The sequence below is a fragment of the Leuresthes tenuis genome, unplaced genomic scaffold (assembly GCF_036924035.1).
Source record: "Leuresthes tenuis unplaced genomic scaffold, fLeuTen1.0.hap1 SCAF_122, whole genome shotgun sequence".
NCBI lineage: Eukaryota > Metazoa > Chordata > Actinopteri > Atheriniformes > Atherinopsidae > Leuresthes > Leuresthes tenuis.
Genome location: NW_027325476.1, coordinates 124,246 through 140,927, shown reverse-complemented (window position 1 = coordinate 140,927; position 16,682 = coordinate 124,246). Strand labels below are relative to the sequence as shown.

Sequence of the window (16,682 nt, the reverse complement as noted above, 5' to 3'; positions counted from 1 at the left end):
CAGCACCTGGTATTCGCAAGCGGTCTCCCATTCAAGAACTAACCAGGCCCAACCCTGCTTGGCTTCCGAGATCAGACGAGGTTGAGCTTATTCAGGGTGGTGTGGCGGTAAGCAACGATATCTGTTACAAATGTGTATTATATAGGTACTGGAATCATACACTTCCTCTATGTAACCAGATAATTGCCGAGAAAGGCTGACTTGTAGTGGGCACATCTTCTTCCCTGATGTGATTATTCTCTGCAGCTGAAACTGAAACTCTGAGATCACTTTGTGTCTGCCAACAAAGCAGCAGCAGCTGAAGATGACCAACTTCTTCGCGTGTCACAGGGTGATCAGACGTTGCAACAAAAGACATGGAGGTGGTAGAGAGAAGAGAAAAAGCTTACAGCACCTGGTATTCCCAAGCGGTCTCCCATCCAAGTACTAACCAGGCACAACCCTGCTTGGCTTCCGAGATCAGACGAGGTTAGGCATATTCAGGGTGGTGTGGCCGTAAGCAACAATGTCTGTGACAAATGTAAATTGTATAGGTACTGGAATCATACGGTTCCTCTATATAACCAGATAATTGCAGAGAAAGGCTGATAAATAGTGGGCACATCTTCTTCCCTGACGTGATTATTCTCTCCAGCTGAAAATGAGACTCTCAGATCACTTCGTGTCTGCCAACAAAGCAGCAGCAGCTGAAGATGACCAACTTCCTCATGTGTCACAGGGCGATCAGACCTTGCAACAAAATACATGCAGGTGGTAGAGAGAAGAGAAAAAGCTTACAGCACCTGGCATTCCCAAGGGGTCTCCCATTCAAGTACTAACCAGGCCCAACCCTGCTTGGGTTCCGAGATTAGTCGAGGTCGGGCATATTTACGGTGGTGTGGCCGTAAGTAACAATGTCTGTGAAAAATGTGCATTATATAGGTACTGGAATAATACAGTTCCTCTATGTAACCAGATAATTGCAGGGAAAGGCTAACTTGTTGTGGGCACATCTTCTTCCTTGATGTGATTATTCTCTGCAGCTGAAACTGAGACTCTCAGATCACTTCGTGTCTGCTAACAAAGCAGCAGCAGCTGAAGATGACCAACTTCCTCATGTGTCACAGGGCGATCAGACATTGCAACCAAAGACATGCAGGTGGTAGAGAGAAGAGAAAAAGCTTACAGCACCTGGTATTCCCAAGCGGTGTCCCATCAAAGTACTAACCAGGCCCAGCCCTCCTTGGCTTCCGAGATCAGACAAGGTCAGACATATTCAGGGTGGTTTGGCCGTAAGTAACAATCTCCGTGACAAATGTGCATTATATAGGCAATGGAATCATACACTTCCTCTATGTAACCAGATAATTGCCTAGAAAGGCTGACTTGTAGTGGGCACATGTTCTTCCCTGATGTGATTATTCTCTGCAGCTGAAATTGAGACTCTCAGATCACTTCGTGTCTGCCAACAAAGAAGCAGCAGCAGCTGAAGATGACCAACTTCCTCATGTGTCACAGGAGGATCAGACGTTGCCACAAAAGACATGAAGGTGGTAGAGAGTAGAGAAGAAGCTTACAGCACCTGGTATTACCAAGTGGTCTCCCATCCAAGTACTAACCAGGCCCAACCCTGCTTGGCTTCCGAGATCAGACGAGGTCGGGCATGTTCCGGGTGGTGTGGCCGTAAGCAGCAATGTCTCTGACAAATGTGCATTATATAGGTCCTGGAATCATACGGTTCCTCTATGCAACCAGATAATTGCCGAGAAAGGCTGATGTGTAGCGGGTAAATCATCTTCTCTGATGTGATCATTCTCTGCAACTGAAACTGAGACTCTCAGATCACTTCATGTCTGCCAACAAAGCAGCAGCAGCTGAAGATGACCAACTTCCTCATGTGTCACAGGATGATCAGACGTTGCAACAAAAGACATGGAGGTGGTAGAGAGAAGAGAAGAAGCTTACAGCACCTGGTATTCCCAAGCAGTCTCCCATCCAAGTACTAACCAGGCCCAACCCTCCTTGGCTTCCGAGATCAGACATATTCAGGGTGGTTTGGCCGTAAGCAACAGTCTCTGTGACAAATGTGCATTATATAGGCAATGGAATCATATGGTTCCTCTATGTAACCAGATAATTGCCGAGAAAGGCTGATATGTAGTGGGCACATCTTGTTCCCTGACGTGATAATTCTCTCTAGCTGAAAATGAGACTCTCAGATCACTTCGTGTCTGCCAACAAAGCAGCAGCAGCTGAAGATGACCAACTTCCTCATGTGTCACAGGGTGATCAGACGTTGCAACAAAAGACATGCAGGTGGTTGAGAGGAGAGAAAAAGCTTACAGCACCTGGTATTCCCAAGCTGTATACCAACAAAGTACTAACCAGGCCCAACACTGCTTGGCTTCCGAGATCAGACGAGGTCGGGCATATTCAGGGTGGTGTGGCCGTAAGCGACAATGTCTTTGACAAATGTGCATTATATAGGTAATGGAATCATACGGTTCCTCTATGTAACCAGATAATTGCCGAGAAAGGCTGACTTGTAGTGGGCAAATCTTCTTCCCTCATGTGATCATTCTCTGCAGCTGAAACTGAGACTCTCAGATCACTTCGTGTCTGCCAACAAAGCAGCAGCAGCTGCTGAAGATGACCAACTTCCTCATGTGTCACAGGGTGATCAGACGTTGCAACAAAAGACATGCAGGTGGTCGAAAGAAGAGAAAAAGCTTACAGCACCTGGTATTCCCAAGAGGTCTTCCATCCAAGTACTAACCAGGCCCAACCGTGCTTGGCTTCCGAGATCAGACGAGGTCGGGCATGTTCAACGTGGTGTGGCCGTAAGCAACAATGTCACTGACAAATGTGCATCATATAGGTACTGGAATCATACGGTTCCTCTATGCAACTAGATAATTGCAGAGAAAGGCTGATGTGTAACGGGCATATCATCTTCTCTGATGTGATCATTCTCTGCAGCTGAAACTGAGACTCTCAGATCACTTCGTGTCTGCCAACAAAGCAGCAGCTGAAGATGACCACCTTCCTCATGTGTCACAGGGTGATCAGACGTTGCAACAAAAGGTGGTAGAGAGAAGAGAAAAAGCTTAAAGCACCTGGTATTCCCAGGCAGTCTACCATCCAAGTACTAGTAGTAGTAAAAATAAAAAGGATGGAAAACATTCAAGAAAAGTGCAAATGAAGCAAGGTTTTTTGGTATAACTATCATGTATTATTCATTTGAACTTTTTTAGAACTTTGAACATTTACAAAACATAAGTAAGATCTCAATCTCAGCTCGGCTGCTGACTACTTGGTCCTGGGGCCTGCTGCTGTCTAGCTCTGGTTCATTCCCGTTTAGGAGATAGCTGATGATTAATGTCATCCTCTTCTAAAAGTCACTGTCAGACTCTGAATTTGATCTTCATATTCTGAAACCTCTTTCTTGACCAAAATCAATTTCAAGGCCTTGTGTGCGATGAATCTTTTGGTTGTTGCGGAGAATCGGTTGTATTAGTAGTTATCACTGGGAAAGCTATATTTATTGCCCCCCCCCCCCCCCAAAAAAAAGAGGAGGGGAAAAAAGAGGGAAAATGAAAAATGTGCAGGAATATGATTACAGGTGCAAGTGCTTGAATGTCGGTTTGACACATGCACACGTGTATAATTACAACAAACAGTTTGAAAGTAGTGTTTCTTTTACAGATCACCAAGAAGCTGGCTGGCGCTATTGGGGACAGTGCTGCATGGATGATAAACATCGGCAACGAGTTTGGCCAGGTTCTGAACTCTGTTCTGACAACGGGTGAAGGTGCAGGGTTGGAAGAGTTGTGCCATGGCATCGTCACTCGATACAAGAATGCGGGCCAAGCTGAACCTGAGGTCATCTATGTTGACCGGGACTGCTGCAGCCAGTCAGGTGGGTAAAAATGATAAAATTCTTTATCAAATATACGTTTGAAAAACTGTGTGCCACACACACACACACTGTTACCACTCCACTTGTGGGAGGAGTGGTACTGGCAATTGGGCAGCGGCTGACTTTGTTTTTCACAGGTGTGTCTTCAGTGGTCAAACTCTTCCACCCATGGAGGTCTGCAGTGCGCTTGGACAGCTTCCATTTCATGCGACGTTTTAACTGCGGCGTTAAGTTTACGTTAAGTGTCTGTCTGTCTGTCTGTCTGTTCGCAGATGATTGCTCGTCTGTTACTGTGTGATTATTGTTACAATGTTAATAAAGTTTGATAATTTTACTTGAACCAAGAACAGCCTTCACATTTTTATTTAATTTCCCTTTGCAAAACAGGACGACAGTGAGTGTGAGTGACATCCATTTAATGCAATTGTCAAAAGTGAAGCCAGAATTACTTGGAGAATTATTTTACATTTATTAACAAAACCCAACACTCTTTGTCTCAACCAAAGATTTTTTAAAAATACTTTCTTTGCTCAATTTGGAATTTGTTTCATTCACTTGTGTTGCACAAATAGTGATACAGATAGATAGCTAGTCTCTCAAATAATTGAGTGTACCAAAAAAAGAGGGGAAAAATGATGGGAGGCTTATTTACATTTACAGTTATACACATGTTGTGTGCTCCCCCCTACAGTAGGCTTTAGTAAAGTCCAAAGCACTGTGGTATGTTGGGGTGTTGCCACAATACAGGTTCGAATCCCACAAGAAACATGAAAATTAAACAGATGATAAACCTTGCAATAAGTGCAGAGGTGTGTGTAAACAATGTTGAGAAGATAAGAGAATAGAGAAAAGTGGATAAAGTGTACGTTTTTTCTCCTTTTCTTTTTCTCTCTCCCCCCCCCTCCTTCCTCTTTTTTTCCTTTTCCCCCCTTTCGGGCAGTCCCTTTTGCCCCTTTTTTGGCCGAAAGGTTAGCACTCTGGACTTTGAATCCAGTGATCCGAGTTCAAATCTCGGTGGAACCTACAGGTGTGCTGTCATGTTTGTGTTCTGGAAAGAAAATGAGTGGATGAGGTTAGTCAGTTGTCAAGTCACACCAGAGTGTGTGATTGACCAATTCCAAAGAGAGGGCTTAAATTGTTTAATGTTGAAAAAGTGAAACATTCAGCTGAGAGGGTCTGTGCTATTTGCCTTCTCACCTCCGGGTGTCACTAATTGAATCTATTTGATTTCTTCTTCCATATTAATTTGCAATGCATATATTTTTCCATGCTCTCCGTTTGGAATTTGGACACAGAAGCCAAAGGAGAAGGAAACAGGAAAAACAATCCCATGGTAACAATCAGCGACAAGGAGAACTACTCAAAAGCCTACATAATTAACCCGGTGCCCAACCATGGGCCAACCAATCATCCAATCAAGGAGCGGCAATTTCTGCCGGCCGGGATCTGAGCGCCAACTCCATGCGGTGCGCACAAGTTGGTACTGATTTAGGAAAAAGAGGATTGTACAATTTTACTCCTTGGTATGGATACTCTTTCAAAAAAGTCCAAAAAATAAAATATGTGGTTGACAAAACTGTGTGACTCAGTCCTTCAACACAAAAGGCAGGCAAAGGAAAATCAGCTGTCCTCTCTATCTAATCATAGGAGGATGGCCTGACTACGATCAGGGACCTGAGCAGCAAAGAATAGATAGACATGATAAATAGTTATATATATATATACATATATATATGTACATACTAGTCTCCAATACTACTATGATAAAAAGAGATCCAATGTACAGGTCTAAGTTGTACAGGAATGTGTTGTAGAAATTTGTTCTATATTTTTGTTGTAAATCCACAACAGGTTTCATCATCTGCTAATCCTGAAGGAGACACTAGTTGTAAAGGAATTTATTAATACATAAAAATGCTTATATTATAAGACTGAAACATCCTTGAACAGCAGATCACTGTAAAGACATACATATAATATTGTGATTATGTCAGTGGGTCAACAATTTTGTAAAGGCAACTTTACATAAAAAAATTTAAAATCTTGTAAAAATATAACAATGTAAACATAAAAACAGCAACCTCAAAACAAAACATAGCATGTTACCTGGATGGAAAACCATGCGTCTCTACAGCCTGAAGGAAGAAATCTTGGGCTGTTGATGACTTGTTGTTATTGGTAGCATGTCGGTACATGATCTTTGTGAGCATTTGGAAAACATAAAAACCACAGAAACACATTAAACATTAACTACAATAATATAAGAATAATAAATGAATGAAATATTGTTCCATGTGTAATGTTAGACTTAAAGCTATACTTACCTTTCTGGCATGTAGCACGGCACTTATTAAAAATTTAAACATGAAAAACTCCCCCTCCCTCCAAAGTCTCACCCTCTTCCCCCTGCCTGACCTGTGACGCTCCCTTCCTCCCTGACGTGTGAGGTGAGAAAGTGATGGTGCGTTCCATCTCCCCCGGATGTCGGAGCGGAGAATGTTGTCAAGTTATCAGCGGTCCAGTTACCACGTCCATCAAGGCTATTCTTGTGCTTGCCGTGTCCGAATATAAACAACTTGTGATCTACAACGGCCTGCGTTGTAGTTCGCGTGTAATTTCAACACCTGGTGGCTTGCTTTTCCATTTTAGTGCGCCATAAGCTTATTAGGAGCATTTTAAGCTTACAAAAGAAAAGTATAGCTTTAAATAAATTAAGTTGAATATTATATCACACACTATAATCTCCATGGGGACACTGACCTTTCTTGAAGAGACATCTATTCCAAACATTACCACACCATATCTGTTCAATAAAAATGTATCAATTGTTTAACGCAGCTACATCGTGGTCCATTACACCAGATTCCAGAACTCTGCAGAATGTATGCCATAGACCATTTTTTAAATCAATATATAAATATATAATGTCCATGTGATGTCCTTTGCTGTCAGCTTACCTGATCAACTTGTGGTTGGTATCTATATGTACGAGTGACAGAGGAGCTGCGACATTGTAGGTCCTTCTCACAACACATCCGAGGCTTGTCATTCTCTGTAGTATTCCTACCCTATCAACCCGGTGCATCGAATCCCACACTCTGTCCACTGAACTCTGTGGCCTAAAGCCCTAAGACGACCTTTTACCATTCTGTGACCTGTAGGAAAAGAAGTGAAAACCACTTTTATTTAAGATATATTGATTGATAATCATGTAAACAAACAATTTAGGCATTTAACTTTTTCTCAGGTATACATGCTATGATGACCGTTGCTATGATAATGTCCAGGACTCTCCACTAAGGCACAGAAAATTTAAAAAATAATATTGATAGCCTTTAGGCTATAAAAATAGCAGTCATTAAAGTAGCCGGCCCTCAGCTAGACTTAGTTGTGGAGCCTATATGGCCGGCAATTTCAAATGTTACTTTTATGGCACAAATCTTTTTATAATGCTATGGACAAGTGCATGATATAATTCAAATAAAAACTTTCTGTAAAAAGCACCAACCCAAATTCTGGGAGTCTTGCTTGATGGCAGAGACCAAGCTGTCAAGTTCATCATCTGTCATTTTACTGTAGCCTTCCCTTTTTGAGAGGCCCCACTGTCGCATTCTGCGTTTCAGTGTTCTCACTGATACACCAGCAGTGTGGAAATACAGGGGGCAGAGAGGTCAATTTCAATCAAATGCTGGACGTGGTCTTTGGAAAAAAACATATGCTGGCTTGTTCACAGATACGAGACTTGTGTTCTTTTCACTGATTTTTACTGTGGTCTTCATCGTCGGCTTTCACCACAAGTACACCGTAGAACTGATAAAACACAAATGATGTACAAATATTACATTACACATGCCTCAACTAAAAGAAAATATATTATTTACAAACACAAACTTACATACCACTTTGGCCTGCAAGTGGACAAACCGGTAAACTTAAAACCGCTTATGGTCTTCGTTGATTGCTTTCTTTATTGGATCCATATCAATGATACCAGTTTACCGGACCGCTTTTTTAAACCGGAAGTGACATCACCGTCACCTTAAACTAAACTTATCAAGTTTTAACTTTTAACTTTTACCTAACACCAAATGTTATTAACTATATCCTTTAAACATTGCTAAATATTAAATATATACATCAAAACACTTAAAACAAACGTGTTATACGGACATTCTCTATGGCCATAAAATCATAGCTGCATCTAGTGGCGAAACATAAATATAACTGCCGTTACATTGCCTGTTTGACAGTTTAAAGCGGCTGCACGTGCACTTTTTCTATCTGGCCTCAGTACATTTCTGAAATGTATTCATTTGTGTTTGGAAAACATTGGAAACTTTATTTCTGAGTCCACATCAGTGGGTTCTGGTTGTTAGCACATAGATGAGGAGACAGTTCAAGTAGTTTAAATTTTTAATAAGTGCCGTGCTACATGCCAGAAAGGTAAGTATAGCTTTAAGTCTAACATTACACATGGAACAATATTTCATTCATTTATTATTCTTATATTATTGTAGTTAATGTTTAATGTGTTTCTGTGGTTTTTATGTTTTCCAAATGCTCACAAAGATCATGTACCGACATGCTACCAATAACAACAAGGCATCAACAGCCCAAGATTTCTTCCTTCAGGCTGTAGAGACGCATGGTTTTCCATCCAGGTAACATGCTATGTTTTGTTTTGAGGTTGCTGTTTTTATGTTTACATTGTTATATTTTTACAAGATTTTAAATTTTTTTATGTAAAGTTGCCTTTACAAAATTGTTGACCCACTGACATAATCACAATATTATATGTATGTCTTTACAGTGATCTGCTGTTCAAGAATGTTTCAGTCTTATAATATAAGCATTTTTATGTATTAATAAATTCCTTTACAACTAGTGTCTCCTTCAGGATTAGCAGATGATGAAACCTGTTGTGGATTTACAACAAAAATATAGAACAAATTTCTACAACACATTCCTGTACAACTTAGACCTGTACATTGGATCTCTTTTTATCATAGTAGTATTGGAGACTAGTATGTACATATATATATGTATATATATATATATATAACTATTTATCATGTCTATCTATTCTTTGCTGCTCAGGTCCCTGATCGTAGTCAGGCCATCCTCCTATGATTAGATAGAGAGGACAGCTGATTTTCCTTTGCCTGCCTTTTGTGTTGAAGGACTGAGTCACACAGTTTTGTCAACCACATATTTTATTTTTTGGACTTTTTTGAAAGAGTATCCATACCAAGGAGTAAAATTGTACAATCCTCTTTTTCCTAAATCAGTACCAACTTGTGCGCACCGCATGGAGTTGGCGCTCAGATCCCGGCCGGCAGAAATTGCCGCTCCTTGATTGGATGATTGGTTGGCCCATGGTTGGGCACCGGGTTAATTATGTAGGCTTTTGAGTAGTTCTCCTTGTCGCTGATTGTTACCATGGGATTGTTTTTCCTGTTTCCTTCTCCTTTGGCTTCTGTGTCCAAATTCCAAACGGAGAGCATGGAAAAATATATGCATTGCAAATTAATATGGAAGAAGAAATCAAATAGATTCAATTAGAGACACCCGGAGGTGAGAAGGCAAATAGCACAGACCCTCTCAGCTGAATGTTTCACTTTTTCAACATTAAACAATTTAAGCCCTCTCTTTGGAATTGGTCAATCACACACTCTGGTGTGACTTGACAACTGACTAACCTCATCCACTCATTTTCTTTCCAGAACACAAACATGACAGCACACCTGTAGGTTCCACCGAGATTTGAACTCGGATCACTGGATTCAAAGTCCAGAGTGCTGACCTTTCGGCCAAAAAAGGGGCAAAAGGGACTGCCCGAAAGGGGGGAAAAGGAAAAAAAGAGGAAGGGGGGGGGGAGAAAAGGAGAAAAAACGTACACTATATCCACTTTTCTCTATTCTCTTATCTTCTCAACATTGTTTACACACACCTCTGCACTTATTGCAAGGTTTATCATCTGTTTAATTTTCATGTTTCTTGTGGGATTCGAACCTGTATTGTGGCAACACCCCAACATACCACAGTGCTTTGGACTTTACTAAAGCCTACTGTAGGGGGCAGCACACAAAATGTGTATAACTGTAAATGTAAATAAGTCTCCCATCATTTTTCCCCTCTTTTTTTGGTACACTCAATTATTTGAGAGACTAGCTATCTATCTGTATCACTATTTGTGCAACACAAGTGAATGAAACAAATTCCAAATTGAGCAAAGAAAGTATTTTTAAAAAATCTTTGGTTGAGACAAAGAGTGTTGGGTTTTGTTAATAAATGTAAAATAATTCTCCAAGTAATTCTGGCTTCACTTTTGACAATTGCATTAAATGGATGTCACTCACACTCACTGTCGTCCTGTTTTGCAAAGGGAAATTAAATAAAAATGTGAAGGCTGTTCTTGGTTCAAGTAAAATTATCAAACTTTATTAACATTGTAACAATAATCACACAGTAACAGACGAGCAATCATCTGCGAACAGACAGACAGACAGACAGACACTTAACGTAAACTTAACGCCGCAGTTAAAACGTCGCACCTATCGTACCTATATAATGCACATTTGTCACAGTTATTGTTGCTTACGGCCACACCACCCTGAATAAGTCTGATCTCGGAAGCCAAGCAGGGTTGGGCCTTGTTAGTATTTGGATGGGAGACTGCTTGGGAATACCAGGTGCTGTAGGTTTTTTCTTTTCTCTCTACAACCTGCATGTCTTTTGTTGCAACGTCTGATCACCCTGTGACACATGAGGAAGTTGGTCATCTTCAGCTGCTGCTGCTTTATTGGCAGACACGAAGTGATCTGAGAGTCTCATTTTCAGCTGGAGAAAATTATCACGTCAGGGAACAAGATGTGCCCACTACATATCAGCCTTTCTCGGCAATTATCTGGTTACATAGAGGAACCATATGATTCCATTGCCTATATAATGCACATTTGTCACAGAGATTGTTGCTTACGGCCAAACCACCCTGAATATGTCTGACCTCGTCTGATCTCAGAAGCCAAGGAGGTTTGGGCGTGGTTAGTACTTTGATGAGAGACCGCTTGGGAATACCAGGTGATGTAAGCTTTTTCTCTTCTCTCTACCACCTGCATGTCTTTTGTTGCAACGTCTGATCACCCTGTGACACGTGAAGAAGTTCGTCATCTTCAGCTGCTGCTGCTTTTTTGGCAGACACGAAGTGATCTGAGAGTCTCAGTTTCAGCTGTAGAGAATAATCACATCAGGGAAGAAGATGTGCCCACTACAAGTTAGCCTTTCTTGGCAATTATCTGGTTGCATAGAGGAACCGTATGATTCCAGTACCTATATAATGCACATTTGTCACAGACATTGTTACTTACGGCCACACCACCCTGAATATGCCCAACCTCGTGTGATCTCGGAACCCAAGCAGGGTTGGGCCTGGTTAGTACTTCGATGGGAGACCTCTTGGGAATACCAGGTGCTGTAAGCTTCTTCTCTTCTGTCTACCACCTCCATGTCTTTTGTTGCAACGTCTGATCATCCTGTGACACATGAGGAAGTTGGTCATCTTCAGCAGCTGCTGCTTCTTTGTTGGCAGACACGAAGTGATCTGAGAGTCTCAGTTTCAGCTGCAGAAAATAATCACATGGGGGAAGAAGATGTGCCCGCTACACATCAGCCTTTCTCTGCAATTAACTGGTTGCATAGAGGAACCGTATGATTCCAGTACCTATATAATGGACATTTGTCAGAGATATTGTTGCTTACGGCCACACCACCCTGAATAAGCCCGACCTCGTCTGATCTCGGAAGCAGAGCAGGTTTGGGCCTGGTTAGTACTTCGATGGGAGACCTCTTGGGAATACCAGGTGCTGTAAGCTTCTTCTCTTCTCTCTACCACCTGCATGTCTTTTGTTGCAACGTCTGATCATCCTGTGACACATGAGGAAGTTGGTCATCTTCAGCAGCTGCTGCTTCTTTGTTGGCAGACACGAAGTGATCTGAGAGTCTCAGTTTCAGCTGCAGAAAATAATCACATCGGGGAAGAAGATGTGCCCACTACAAGTCAGCCTTTCTCGGCAATTATCTGGTTACATAGAGGAAGTGTATGATTCCAGTACTTATATAATGCACATTTGTCACAGATATTGTTGCTTACGGCCACACCACCCTGAATAAGCCCGACCTCGTCTGATCTTGGAAGCCAAGCAGGTTTGGGCCTGGTTAGTACTTGGATGGGAGACTGCTTGGGAATACCAGGTGCTTTAAGCTTTTTCTCTTCTCTCTACCACCTGCATGTCTTTTGTTGCAACGTCTGATCACCTTGTGACACATGAGGAAGTTGGTCATCTTCAGCTGCTGCTGCTTTGTTGGCAGACACGAAGTGATCTGAGAGTCTCATTTTCAGCTGGAGAGAATTATCACGTCAGGGAAGAAGATGTGCCCACTACAAGTCAGCCTTTCTCGGCAATTATCTGGTTGCATAGAGGAACCGTATGATTCCAGTACCTATATAATGCACATTTGTCAGAGACATTGTTGCTTACGGCCACACCACCCTGAATAAGCCCCACCTCGTCTGATCTCGGACGCCAAGCAGGGTTGTAACTGCTTACTACTTGGATGGGAGACAGCTTGTGAATAACCAGGTGCTGTAAGCTTTTTCTCTTCTCTCTACCACCTGCATGTCTTTTGTTGCAATGTCTGATCACCCTGTGACACGTGAAGAAGTTGGTCATCTTCAGCTGCTGCTGCTTTGTTGATAGACACGAGGTGATCTGAGAGTCTCATTTTCAGCTGGAGAGAATAATCACATCAAGGAGGAAGATGAACCCACTACAAGTCAGCCTTTTTCGGCAATTATCTGGTTACACAGAGGAAGTGTATGATTCCAGTACCTATATAATGCACATTTGTCACCGATATTGTTGCTTACGGCCACACCACCCTGAATAAGCCCGACCTCGTCTGATCTCGGAAGCCAAGCAGGGTTGGGCCTGGTTAGTACTTGAATGCGAGACCGCTTGGGAATACCAGGTGCCTTAAGCTTTTTCTCTTCTCTCTACCACCTACATGTCTTTTGTTGCAACGTCTGATCACCCTGAGACACATGAGGAAGTTGGTCATCTTCAGCTTCTGCTGCTTTGTTGGCAGACACGAAGTGATCTGAGAGTCTCAGTTTCAGCTGAAGAGAATGATCACATCAGAGAAGATGATATGCCCGCTACACATCAGCCTTTCTCGGCAATTATCTGGTTGCATAGAGGAACCGTATGATTCCAGTACCTATATAATGCACATTTGTCAGAGACATTGTCGCTTGCGGCCACACCACCCTGAACATGCCCGACCTCGTCTGATCTCGGAAGCCAAACAGGGTTGAGCCTGCTTAGTACTTGGATGGGAGACTGCTTGGGAATACCAGGTGCTGTACGCTTCTTCTCTCCTCTCTACCACCTGCATGTCTTTTGTTGCAACGTCTGATCATCCTGTGACACATGAGGAAGTTGGTCATCTTCAGCAGCTGCTGCTTCTTTGTTGGCAGACACAAAGTGATCTGAGAGTCTCAGTTTCAGCTGCAGAAAATAATCACATCGGGGAAGAAGATGTGCCCACTACAAGTCAGCCTTTCTCGGCAATTATCTGGTTACATAGAGGAAGTGTATGATTCCAGTACTTATATAATGCACATTTGTCACAGATATTGTTGCTTACGGCCACACCACCCTGAATAAGCCCGACCTCGTCTGATCTTGGAAGCCAAGCAGGTTTGGGCCTGGTTAGTACTTGGATGGGAGACTGCTTGGGAATACCAGGTGCTTTAAGCTTTTTCTCTTCTCTCTACCACCTGCATGTCTTTTGTTGCAATGTCTGATCACCCTGTGACACGTGAAGAAGTTGGTCATCTTCAGCTGCTGCTGCTTTGTTGATAGACACGAGGTGATCTGAGAGTCTCATTTTCAGCTGGAGAGAATAATCACATCAAGGAGGAAGATGAACCCACTACAAGTCAGCCTTTTTCGGCAATTATCTGGTTACACAGAGGAAGTGTATGATTCCAGTACCTATATAATGCACATTTGTCACCGATATTGTTGCTTACGGCCACACCACCCTGAATAAGCCCGACCTCGTCTGATCTCGGAAGCCAAGCAGGGTTGGGCCTGGTTAGTACTTGAATGCGAGACCGCTTGGGAATACCAGGTGCCTTAAGCTTTTTCTCTTCTCTCTACCATCTACATGTCTTTTGTTGCAACGTCTGATCACCCTGAGACACATGAGGAAGTTGGTCATCTTCAGCTTCTGCTGCTTTGTTGGCAGACACAAAGTGATCTGAGAGTCTCAGTTTCAGCTGAAGAGAATGATCACATCAGAGAAGATGATATGCCCGCTACACATCAGCCTTTCTCGGCAATTATCTGGTTGCATAGAGGAACCGTATGATTCCAGTACCTATATAATGCACATTTGTCAGAGACATTGTCGCTTGCGGCCACACCACCCTGAACATGCCCGACCTCGTCTGATCTCGGAAGCCAAACAGGGTTGAGCCTGCTTAGTACTTGGATGGGAGACTGCTTGGGAATACCAGGTGCTGTACGCTTCTTCTCTCCTCTCTACCACCTGCATGTCTTTTGTTGCAACGTCTGATCATCCTGTGACACATGAGGAAGTTGGTCATCTTCAGCAGCTGCTGCTTCTTTGTTGGCAGACACAAAGTGATCTGAGAGTCTCAGTTTCAGCTGCAGAGAATAATCACATCAGGGAAGAAGATGTGCCCACTACAAGTCAGCCTTTCTCTGCAATTATCTGGTTACATAGAAGAAGTATATGATTCCAGTACCTATATAATGCACATTTGTCACAGTTAATGTCGCTTACGGCCACACCACCCTGAATAAGCCCGACCTCGTCTGATCTTGGAAGCCAAGCAGGATTGGGCCTTGTTAGTACTTGGATGGGAGTCCTCTTGGGAATACCAGGTGCTGTAAGCTTTTTCTCCTCTCTCTACCACCTGCATGTCTTTTGTTGCAACGTCTGATCACCCTGTGACACATGAGGAAGGTGGTCATCTTCAGCTGCTGCTGCTTTGTTGGCAGACACGAAGTGATCTGAGAGTCTCAGTTTCAGCTCGAGAGAATAATCACGTCAGGGAAGAAGATGTGCCCACTACTTATCAGCTTTTCTCGGCAATAATCTGGTTACATAGAGGAACTGTATGATTCCAGTACCTATATAATGCACATTTGTCACAGTTATTGTTGCTTACGGCCACACCACCCTGAATATACCCGACCTCGTCTGATCTCGGAAGCCAAGCAGGTTTGGGCCTGGTTAGTACTTGGATGGTAGACTGCATGGGAATACCAGGTGCTTTAAGCTTTTTCTCTTCTCTCTACCACCTTCATGTCTTTTGTTGCAACGTCTGAGCACCCTGTGACACATGAGGAAGTTGGTCATCTTCATTTTCTGCTGCTTTGTTGGCAGACACGAAGTGATCTGAGAGTCTCAGTTTCAGCTGAAGAGAATAATCACATCAAGGAGGAAGATGAACCCACTACAAGTCAGCCTTTTTCGGCAATTATCTGGTTACACAGAGGAAGTGTATGATTCCAGTACCTATATAATGCACAATTGTCACCGATATTTTTGCTTACGGCCACACCACCCTGAATAAGCCCGACCTCGTCTGATCTCGGAAGCCAAGCACGGTTGGGCCTGGTTAGTACTTGAATGGGAGACCGCTTGGGAATACCAGGTACCTTAAGCTTTTTCTCTTCTCTCTACCACCTGCATGTCTTTTGTTGCAACGTCTGATCACCCTGTGACACATGAGGAAGTTGGTCATCTTCAGCTTCTGCTGCTTTGTTGGCAGACACGAAGTGATCTGAGAGTCTCATGTTCAGCTGGAGAAAATTATCACGTCAGGGAAGAAGATGTGCCCACTACAGATCAGCCTTTCTCAGCAATTATCTGGTTACATAGAGGAACCGTATGATTCCTGTACTTATATAATGCACATTTGTCAGACACATTGTTGCTTACGGCCACACCACCCTGAACATGCCTGATCTCGTAAGCCAAGCAGGGTTGAGCCTCCTTAGTACTTGGATGGGAGACTGCTTGGGAATACCAGGTGCTGTAAGCTTTTTCTCTTCTCTCTACCACCTGCATGTCTTTTGTTGCAACGTCTGATCACCCTGTGACACATGAGGAAGTTGGTCATCTTCAGCTGCTGCTGCTTTGTTGGCTGACACGAAGTGATCTGAGAGTCTCAGTTTAAGTTGCAGAGAATGATCACATCAGAGAAGATGATTTGCCCGCTACACATCAGCCTTTCTCGGCAATTATCTGGTTGCATAGAGGAACCGTATGATTCCAGTACCTATATAATGCACATTTGTCAGAGACATTGTTGCTTACGGCCACACCACCCTGAATAAGCCCGACCTCGTCTGATCTCGGACGCCAAGCAGGGTTGTACCTGGTTAGTACTTGGATGGGAGACAGCTTGGGAATACCAGGTGCTGTAAGCTTTTTCTCTTCTCTCTACCACCTGCATGTCTTTTGTTGCAACGTCTGATCACCCTGTGACACGTGAAGAAGTTAGTCATCTTCAGCTGCTGCTGCTTTGTTGATAGACACGAGGTGATCTGAGAGTCTCAGTTTCAGCTGCAGAGAATAATCACATCAAGGAGGAAGATGAACCCACTACAAGTCAGCCTTTTTCGGCAATTATCTGGTTATACAGAGGAAGTGTATGATTCCAGTACCTATATAATGCACATTTGTC

At 43.0% G+C, this 16,682-nt stretch overlaps 20 pseudogenes; 13 read left to right on the top strand and 7 right to left on the bottom strand.

The window, feature by feature from the left end:
• Positions 1-382: 382 nt before the first annotated feature.
• On the bottom strand, positions 383-501 carry LOC140287318 (5S ribosomal RNA; annotated as a pseudogene).
• Positions 502-770: 269 nt separating this feature from the next.
• LOC140287296 (5S ribosomal RNA) lies at positions 771-889 on the bottom strand (annotated as a pseudogene).
• Positions 890-1,158: 269 nt separating this feature from the next.
• LOC140287253 (5S ribosomal RNA) lies at positions 1,159-1,277 on the bottom strand (annotated as a pseudogene).
• Positions 1,278-1,549: 272 nt separating this feature from the next.
• Positions 1,550-1,668, bottom strand: LOC140287195 (5S ribosomal RNA; annotated as a pseudogene).
• Positions 1,669-1,937: 269 nt separating this feature from the next.
• Positions 1,938-2,046, bottom strand: LOC140287294 (5S ribosomal RNA; annotated as a pseudogene).
• A 269-nt stretch (positions 2,047-2,315) lies between these two features.
• Positions 2,316-2,434, bottom strand: LOC140287201 (5S ribosomal RNA; annotated as a pseudogene).
• Positions 2,435-2,706: 272 nt separating this feature from the next.
• On the bottom strand, positions 2,707-2,825 carry LOC140287231 (5S ribosomal RNA; annotated as a pseudogene).
• Positions 2,826-10,871: 8,046 nt separating this feature from the next.
• Positions 10,872-10,990, top strand: LOC140287307 (5S ribosomal RNA; annotated as a pseudogene).
• Positions 10,991-11,259: 269 nt separating this feature from the next.
• On the top strand, positions 11,260-11,378 carry LOC140287324 (5S ribosomal RNA; annotated as a pseudogene).
• Positions 11,379-11,650: 272 nt separating this feature from the next.
• LOC140287315 (5S ribosomal RNA) lies at positions 11,651-11,769 on the top strand (annotated as a pseudogene).
• Positions 11,770-12,041: 272 nt separating this feature from the next.
• Positions 12,042-12,160, top strand: LOC140287206 (5S ribosomal RNA; annotated as a pseudogene).
• A 658-nt stretch (positions 12,161-12,818) lies between these two features.
• Positions 12,819-12,937, top strand: LOC140287344 (5S ribosomal RNA; annotated as a pseudogene).
• Positions 12,938-13,206: 269 nt separating this feature from the next.
• LOC140287212 (5S ribosomal RNA) lies at positions 13,207-13,325 on the top strand (annotated as a pseudogene).
• Positions 13,326-13,597: 272 nt separating this feature from the next.
• Positions 13,598-13,716, top strand: LOC140287205 (5S ribosomal RNA; annotated as a pseudogene).
• A 269-nt stretch (positions 13,717-13,985) lies between these two features.
• On the top strand, positions 13,986-14,104 carry LOC140287343 (5S ribosomal RNA; annotated as a pseudogene).
• Positions 14,105-14,373: 269 nt separating this feature from the next.
• LOC140287211 (5S ribosomal RNA) lies at positions 14,374-14,492 on the top strand (annotated as a pseudogene).
• Positions 14,493-14,764: 272 nt separating this feature from the next.
• Positions 14,765-14,883, top strand: LOC140287184 (5S ribosomal RNA; annotated as a pseudogene).
• Positions 14,884-15,152: 269 nt separating this feature from the next.
• On the top strand, positions 15,153-15,271 carry LOC140287322 (5S ribosomal RNA; annotated as a pseudogene).
• Positions 15,272-15,540: 269 nt separating this feature from the next.
• On the top strand, positions 15,541-15,659 carry LOC140287342 (5S ribosomal RNA; annotated as a pseudogene).
• A 647-nt stretch (positions 15,660-16,306) lies between these two features.
• Positions 16,307-16,425, top strand: LOC140287224 (5S ribosomal RNA; annotated as a pseudogene).
• The last annotated feature ends 257 nt before the right edge of the window (positions 16,426-16,682 follow it).